The sequence below is a fragment of the Hemicordylus capensis genome, chromosome 4, assembly GCF_027244095.1.
Source record: "Hemicordylus capensis ecotype Gifberg chromosome 4, rHemCap1.1.pri, whole genome shotgun sequence".
Lineage (NCBI taxonomy): Eukaryota > Metazoa > Chordata > Lepidosauria > Squamata > Cordylidae > Hemicordylus > Hemicordylus capensis.
The window spans coordinates 88,812,920-88,822,160 of NC_069660.1; positions in this window are offsets into that span (position 1 = coordinate 88,812,920).

Below are 9,241 nucleotides of genomic sequence, written 5' to 3' on the forward strand. Positions count from 1 at the left end.
ATTAAAATCATTAATATTAAAATCATTTAAAACCAACATTAAAAATTAAAACCATGAATCTAATTAAAATCCTAGGTGAATAAATGTGTCTTCAGTGCCTTTTAGAAGTTGCCAGAGATGGGGAGGCTCTAATTTCAACAGAGAGTGCATTCCAAAGTCCAGGGGCAGCAATGGAGAAGGCCCGTTCCCGGGTAGCTGCCAAATGAGTTGGTGGCAACTGCAGACGAACCTCTCCAGATGATCTTAACAGACGGTGGGGCTCATGGTGAAGAATGCCTTCTCTTAAATACCCAGAGCCTAAGCTGTTTAGGGCTTTATAGGTAATGACCAGCACTTTGTATTTTGCCCAGAAACATATCGGCAGCCAGTGCAATTTCTTCAACACAGGAGTAATATGGTCTCTCCTAGATGACCCAGAGACCAACCTGGCTACCACATTCTGAACCGACGGCAGTTTCCGGACTACGTACAAAGGCAGCCCCACATAGAACGCATTGTAGTAATCCAGCCTAGAAGTTACCAGCATATGTACCACCGTTTTGAGGTCGTCCATCTCAAGAAGCAGACGCAGCTGGCGTGTCAGCCGAAGCTGATAAAAAGCATCTCTGGCCACCGCCTCAACCTTGGACACCAGGGAGAGGTTCAGATCCAGAAGCACCCCCAGACTACGTACCTGTTCCTTTCCTACCCTGCACAATAACTACCTCCATCTTACCTGGATTCAGCCTCAGTTTGTTATCCCTCATCCAGCCCATTATTGCCTCCAGGCAGGCATTTAGGGAGGTTATGCCTTCTCCCGATGAAGTTGACATGGAGAAGTAGATTTGGGTGTCATCAACATACTGATAACACCCTGCACCAAATCCCCTGATGATCTCTCCCAGTGGTTTTATGTAGATGTTAAACAACATCAGAGACAATATGGAGCCCTGAGGGACACCATATGAAAGTTCAGATTTTGAAGAACAACAGTCTCCAAGAGACACTGTCTGGAATCTGCCCGTGAGGTAGGAACGGAACCATGGCAAAGCAGTGCCTCCCACCCCCAGTCCCCTCAGACGTCCAGAAGGATACTATGGTCAATAATATTGAAATCCACCGAGAGATCCAAAAGGACCAACAGAGTCAATTCCCAATTGGAGATCATCCATCAAGCCAACCAAGGAAGTCTCTACCCCATAGCCCACCCAAAAGCCAGTTTGAAATGGGTCTAGATAATCAGTTTCCTCTGAGACTGCCTGGAGCTGGGAGGCCACCACCTTCTCAAGCACCTTGCCTAGCCAAGGAACATTGGAGACAGACCTATAGTAGCTTAACTCTGAGGGATCCAAGGCAGGCTTCTTCAGAAGGGGTCTAATGGTTGCCTCCTTAAGACAAGGAGGCATCCTGCCCTCCCTCAGAGAAGCATTTATAATCCCTACCAGGCCTTCTACAACAGCCTCCCTGCCAGATAGTATAAGCCATGCCGGACAAGGATCAAGAGGGCTGCACCATTCCAAGTAACTTGTCCACATCCTGAGGAGTCACAAACTGAAATTGATCCAGGGTTGTCACTTAAGAGGAGCTGCTGGACACCTCGGCATCAGACTCTGTAACAATTGTGGTGTTTGAATCTAAGTCAGCCCGAATAAGAGGGATTTTGTCCACACACAAAAATCATTTAAAACGTCACAGCAAGTAATTGTAGGTTCCAAGTACTGATTCAAGGGGGAAGGCGTACACATTAGCCCCTTCACAACTCTGAACAACTCTGCTGGACATGAACTTGCGGTACTGCGATACTGGAGGGGGGAAATAGCTTCTTTGCTGCACGTATTACCTGAGCATAGATCTTCAAATGCACTCTATGTAGTAATCTGTCAAATTTGAGTCGAGCCTTTCTCCACTTGCGCTCTAGTCATCCCCCTTGCCACTTCAGCCTCTGTAATTCTTCCGTATACCAAGGGGCCAGTTCAAAGCGGCTCAGAGAGGACACTTAGGAGCGATTGTGTCCACGGCCCTGGTGAGTTGATTATTCCAATTATCCACCAGAGTGTCAACGGGGTCACCAGCAGAGACAACACTAAATCCCTCCAAGGCTTCTTGGAATCCTGTTGGACCCAATCACCATCTCGGGTGGACCATCCTAATGGGGCCTCCACCCCAGAGGAGGTGGGATGTGGTTGTGAGTCCAACCTTAACCAGATGGTGGTCCATCCATGACAATGGGGAAATCACAGGAGTCCCCACCCACAGAACACCACCATGTTCAGAATGAAAGACCAGATCAAGCATGTGACCAGCAATATGCATCGGTCTTGAGACCACTAGGGCTAGGCCCATAGTCATCATGGCCGCTATGAACTCCTGAGCTGCCCCGGATAAATTGGTCCCAAAGTGAACATTGTCCCCCAGCACCACAAGCCTGGGAGACTCCAATGCCAAGCCCGAGACCAAGTCTGTCAGCTCAGTTAAGGACTCCATTGGGTAGCGGGGCGATCAGTACACCAACAGAAGTCCCTGTCTATTCCTGGTCCCCAAACTTCAAGTACATACAGTCAATATGGTCAGACACTTCGACAGGGATCCTGGCACGAGAGATATTGTTCTTATAGACCACAGCCACTCCACCTCCCCGCCCACACCCCTCCCCTGCTTCTCAACAGAGTACCTTGAACGGAGAAGCTGGAACCAGACTAGGCCACCAGCCTCCCCCAACCAAGTCACTGTAATACACACCAGATTGGCCCCTTCATCCAGAATCAAACCATGGATGATTTCAGGTTTATTCTGGACTGACCTGGCATTACAGAGGAGCAAGTAGTTGATCTTTTATTTTGTTCTGTTCTTATTTTGTAGGTGGAAGGATGAGGTCCACAAAGAGGGGTTATCGGAAATAAAATATTGATATTTAAGCTCTTCGTACCCTGTTTTTAAACAGAAGACATTGTAAAGATGTGTCTAAATGGGGAAATAACAGTGTGGCACGGGGCCTTTCCAGGTGGCATTGAACTTTGGGATGTGCAAAAGTTTTGCACAAGTTCCAGGCGCAGTCTTCCTGCAGCAAGCCTCCACCTGACTTCCCAGCACACGTGGATATGCAGTTCTGTCAGGTTTTCAAAAACTGATTCATAGACTGTGCATAGAGAGTGTGTATCCTATGTACTTTGTTACATATAATGACTATATGAACAGTGGCACATATGCTGGTAAGCTCAAGCCTTGACTACTGCAATGCACTCTATGTGGGGATGCCTTTGTATGTAGTGCAGAAACTTTAGTTGGTACAGAATGTGGCAGCCAGGTTGGTCATCTAGGAGAGGCCATATTACTCCTGTGTTGAAGAAATTGCACTGGCTGCCGATACGTTTCCGGGCAAAATACAAGGTACTGGTTATAACTTATAAAGCCCTAAATAGCTTAGGCCCACGGTATTTAAGAGAGCGACTTCTTCTGCATGATCCCCTCATCCCATTAAGATCATCGGAGCGGTTTATCTACAGTTGACACCAGCCTGTCTGGTGGCTACTCAGGGACAGGCCTTCTCCATGCTGCCCCAGGCTTTGGAATGTGCTCCCTGTTGAAATAAGAGCCTCCTCATCTCTGACAACTTTTAAAAGATTGGTCAAGACACATCTGTCCTCCCAGGCTTTTAATTAGATTTACAATTTTAAGGGTAGCAATGCTACCCTTTTCCCATGGCCAAGGATCACTCTGGAGTGGGGACAGAGTGCCACTGATGCTGCATGGAGACTAATATTATTGTTGTTGTTGTTGTTGTTACATTTATATCCCGCTCTTCCTCCAAGGAGCCCAGTGCGATGTACTACATACTTGAGTTTCTCTTTCACAACAACCCTGTGAAGTAGCTTAGGCTGAAAGAGAAGTGACTGGCCCAGAGTCACCCAGCTAGTATCATGGCTGAATGGGGATTTGAACTCGGGTCTCCCCAGTCCTAGTCCAGAATTCTAACCACTACACCACGCTGGCCTATTTATGTCCTTACAATGCATAACACATGCTTTAATATGCTAAAGCCCTAAGTAATTCAGGGAGTCACCTGCTGAAGCCCTAAGTAATTTAACAAATAAGTTGCATGGGTTCTCAAGGCTACCTGCCTACCCACCCACTCACATAAGGACTAGAAGATGGCCTACACAAATCAGAACACAACATTCCCAATTCCAAGAGAGTTGCATTTGACACCAGCCAAGCACTAAACAGGCTCTCCTGTCAGATTGCAGCCATGCAGATGTCTAGATATCTTCCTTCATATGTAGCCCCAGAATAGCTGGTGTGGTTTACGTATGAGCAGTCACTTATTTCTCCAAGCACCACCCAAGGGGATGCTGCCTGAAAGGCAGTTGTTGATGTTGTCTTCCTTAGACTCATGAAGGGATTGACAGTGAAGGGGGTGGGGGTGAAGGGGAGCCCATCAGAAGCAAGTGAAATGCATCTAATCACCTCCACTTCCATTCAGGGAATGCCAGTTGCATACTGTTGTTTCCTTACAAGTGCACTCAAAACCTCAGCAAGTGCCTAACAAAAGATTTCCTCTCCTCTTTGGTGTCTGTTAAACAAGCTCTTTATTTACCAACCTGCATCTGCTTAGCAGTGGCAGCAGGCCCCTCACATTACCATGACAGTGGGATGGGATTTGGCCTGGCTACTCAGGCGAAAGCACCACAACAACTGGGCTGGATTGGCTGGGCTTTGGGAAAGAAAGAAAGAAACCACACACAAACTGCCTGCCTTCGTCAGTCACCCTGGGGCTGGCCTGGGCCCAAGTAAGCAGATGCAGGTGCTGAAGAAAGCCGTGCTAGTACGAGAACTAAGCTGGCACTTTGAGGGTCATGGTGGCTCTGGCAACAAGCAGACAGAGCAACAGGATTGGGTCCATTTTGATTCCAAGCTATATGCTGCTGCTTCTTTTTAAGAGCATGAGGCTATAGCGAAAGAACGAAGGTTGCTCAGGGGTGGCTCAAGGCCTCTGTGCATCTGAGGTGGGTGTCTAATGCTGCGCCCCCCCCCCCCCAGTGTGCACCCTCCTCCTTCTCTTCTCCCCTTTTAGAAACAAAGCGGGGGGCAGGAGGGTATCTTGCCACCTCTCTGCTGCCCCAGTAATCCGCTGCCTGAAGTGACCAGCTCACCTCACCTCATGGAAAGACTGTCTCTGAGGTTGCTCATTGTTGAGCGCTGGGCAATGTTTCCTGTAACAGGGTTTCCCAGACGTTGTTGACTGCAACTCCCACAATCCTCGACCAAAGGCCATTGCAGCTAGGGATGATGGGAGTTGTAGTCAACAACATCTGGGAATCCCTGTGATTGGGAACATTGGTGCTGGAGTGGGAGAGACGGAGTCACATACTTTTTTCGTTGTCACCATTATTTTTGTTCTGAATATTTATAGACTGCTTTTCAACGATATAAAAGTTTTCCGAGCAGTTTCCACAGCAAGATGAAGGCAAAGAAGATGTTCCCTGTAGCAAAAGGATTCAAAAGGAGATGTGAGTTTTGGGTGGTATAGACATTTGTCAAATAAATAAATAAATAATATGAAGAGAAACACCAGGGAACACAAAGATGCTATCCTGGGCTGAACAGGAACAGTTGATCTTCCCCTGTGAAATATAAGAAAGCCACCACTTTTAAAGCTGTCAGCAGTGGGGAAATTAGATTTTTTGTGTGCTGGCACTGCAAAAATTAGATTTTTTTTATTTTTTATTTTTTTGGTCAAGTGGGGCCTGGGAACAGGCAGGACGCCAGGACTGAAGAGACCTACTAATTAGAAAATCATAAGCCACCCCCACCCCCTTCCCAGCTGAGGAATCATGAATCCTCTACGCAGAGATTCTCAGGCCATGTTGAACAAACTGATCATTGAAGCCCCTTTGACAAATGGCAGGGCAGCCCCCTGGGAGCTGTGGAAATGCCAGCTCTTCCAGGATCCCACCAGCCACCGACAATATATTGAAATGCAAAGGCAGCACAATGCAACCGGTACTACTCTTCAGAGTTTGTTAGGGTTAGGATCAGGGAAGTGATGGATGGTTGTTTGTGGAGGAGGGGGCTCATTTTAGTGCCAGGATCAACAAATAAAATATAGCATTCCAAATATAAGATGTGCCCTGAAGGCCCAAGGGGACTCAAACTGAGCTGAACATTGGGTGAAGGGGTGGGGGCTGGTGGTCAAAGATACCTTGACTCAATTCTTTCACTTGACTGAACACAGTTGCCTTCTCTTCAGTAAAATGATAGTGAAGGGGACGTCTAGAAGGCTGCAGCATTGCTATCATGTGATGACTGAAAATGCTAAGCAGCATTCAGACTAAGTTCCTCAATAGGAGTACACAGCAGTTACTCTATAGGACTCTTAATTTCAATAGGATTACTCAAGAGTAATTTAGCCTGACTGCTGCCCACTAGTTTTTGCTACATGTAGCAGCAGGGAAATGCTTGACTAACAAGCAGAAGGTTGCCGGTTGAGCAGCAGTGATATAGGAAGATGCTGAAAGGCATGCTCTCATACTGCATGGGAGGAGGCAATGGTAAACCCCTCCTGTATTCTACCAAAAGAAAACCACAGGGCTCTGTGAGCGCCAGGAGTCGAAATTGACTTGACAGCACACTTTACTTTTACCACATGCTGGGAATCCACACATGTCTATAGTTTCACAGCATGTGTACCCTGCTTTTAAGAAAATAGTAATGTATGTAATAGCCCTACACAGCAGCCTCTTCACAGTTCTTTTAAAAAACATTTCTACATTATTTTACATTTTTTATTTCTATTTATTGAAAGATATTTGAAGTGTCTTTCACAGACTCTCACAGACTCTTGGTTAAAGGGAGTCAGGGCCAAGTAAGGCCTTAAGGCAGCTAATAAAGACGAATGTTTGAGAGGCCTGGTTTGCTCCTGGCCCTCCTGAAAACACCTGCAGAGACTGAGCTTAGACTTGAACAAGACAAGCACACTTTTATCCTGCGCATGGGGACAAGCTTTCTTTCCAGTTCTCAGCGTTCAAGGAAAGTAGCTGGGGTTCATCCTTGAAACTCAGAATGTTGTCCTGGATGTGCACACCAACTTTCTTTCTGCAAGGGAAATATTGCATTGCATTGCTTTAATTTTTTTAAAAAAAAAAACTGTCACGGCCTCCTTGAAAATAGGTACAGGGGTTGAGCTGGGGTTCATTCTTGGTGTTTTGTATTTAGGCCGGGTGCTTAGGAATAATGGAGCTGGGGTGGGGGGAATATCCCTTGGCCATGGGGCCCAGGGGCATACCAAGTTGCCCTCTTCCCCCCACCATGCCTCACACTCACCCACCCCCATTGCTGAGAGTTTGTGCACAAGTGAGGGGGAGAAAGGAAGTGCCTTGCCACTGAGGCCAAGGCAGGCTATTCTTTAGTCTCCCAGCATCAGCTTGGCACAAGGAGCCCAGAGCAGCGTACTACATACTTAAGTTTCTCCTCACAACCACCCTGTGGAGTAGGCTAGGCTGAGAGAGAAGTGACTGATTGGCCCAGAGTCACCCAGCAAGTCTCATGGCTGAATGGGGACTTGAACTTGGGTCTCCCTGGTCTTAGTCCAGCACTTTAACCACTACACCACGCCGGTTCATACATCACTAATGTTTGGGCTCCAAAAAACCAAATTTATCTCCAGATGCAAGTTGTCCTCTCCATCATGTTCTTCAGGCTTACTGTTTCATTGTTTGATATATTAGGTGAAAACACTTTAAGATTCTGTGCAATCTGGCTTTAAATCGTGTAAATTTAAAAATTTTACTCTCAGATTCATAGCATTCCTTTTAAATCTCAATTGCACCAAGAGACATCCAAAGTCTCTTGCACAGAATGAGCTTCAAAGGCCAGTACTTATTGAAGACTCCACCAGGGACTCTGGCTTCACTGGTCTTTTCTCCCCTGGGCCTGGTTAGTTCCCTGACCTATAGCTTTTGTCTTGCAGTGAGAATAGTGCAACAAGGCAGATAACTGGCAGGTCTGTGTCCAACATATGGGGAAAGGGGTGTGCTGAGCAGATTCGGAAAGCACTAAACAGCTTGTTCCCATCGCAGCTTCTGTATACTAATGAGGAGATGAAGCGTTTCTCATCAATATGATTTGGGGATGATTGGAGCCAGGAAGATGCCTGAGTGTATGAGTGACCGTAGCGGTGCCGTTCACAAAGCAGATAAGGAAAGCTGAATGCAAATTGACAGTGGATGGGGAAACTATGTGTACCTTTCTGTTTTGCATCAATATAATACAATGTGATGGTGGTGTTTTTTAAAAAGATGTTTTCTTCCTCGTCCTAAACATGGCTTTGCTTCCCTAATCTTCAGTGTCAAAAATAAAAATAAAAACTGCAGTTAAGAAGCAGTGTTTTCTGAAGCAGCGTTTCCACAGGGTCGTTCCCCGTTTGTGACAACCCGGACATCTGCAGATGTCCTGGACTTGCTTTGAAGTCCACAGCATGCCAAGAACAGACCATTATGGCCATGCAGGGGTGGCACTACAATTGAAGTGGGGGGCTAATGTCCCTGGGTCCCTAGAAGAGAAGGTGACAGCTTGCTCTTTGCTCTCTCCTCCCTTGTGCCTCTCTGAAGGAGGGAAGGCAGGGGCTCATCTCCACTTTTTGTCCCACTCCAGGGCCCACTCCAACCTTGCATTGTCCCTGCAGCAATAGTAGGCTGGGCCTACTGATAGCTCCTCTTATTGGTGCTGTCTCCATGCAGGACAGTCTCGAAGGAGCTTGGTTCCTCTGGGGGTGCTATTTTTGATTAATCTTTTTGCCTTATTCCCCGAACAAGAGCTGTCTCTTGAAATGCACTGTGACTTGCAGACAAAAATAATCTATGAAATTGTCTCTTGCACCAGAAAGAAGCTCTTTTTGCTTTTGCTGGACATTTCTTTCTTTCTCTCTCTCTCTCTCTCCCCCCTCTTCTTTCTTTTGCTGAAGTGCAAAATGATGAAATACATAAAACAGACTGTGTTGCTGATTGGCTCCAAGGGTTTTGTGAAGTTTCACAGCCCAGCCCTTGCAAATCTGAGCCATGATGGAAACAAGAACTGGTCAACCACTACCCAAAATATTCGCAAGAGAAGAGAAAAGATACCAAAATATATGCAGTGGCACTCTTTGGACCAGACTTCTGGGCAGAGATCCAGTCCTCAGTAGGCCTCCAAATGCTGTCCTAGAGGGACAAATACTGTCCTCTAAATGCTGAGTGGCCTGCTAATTTAAGTTACAGGATTGTCCATG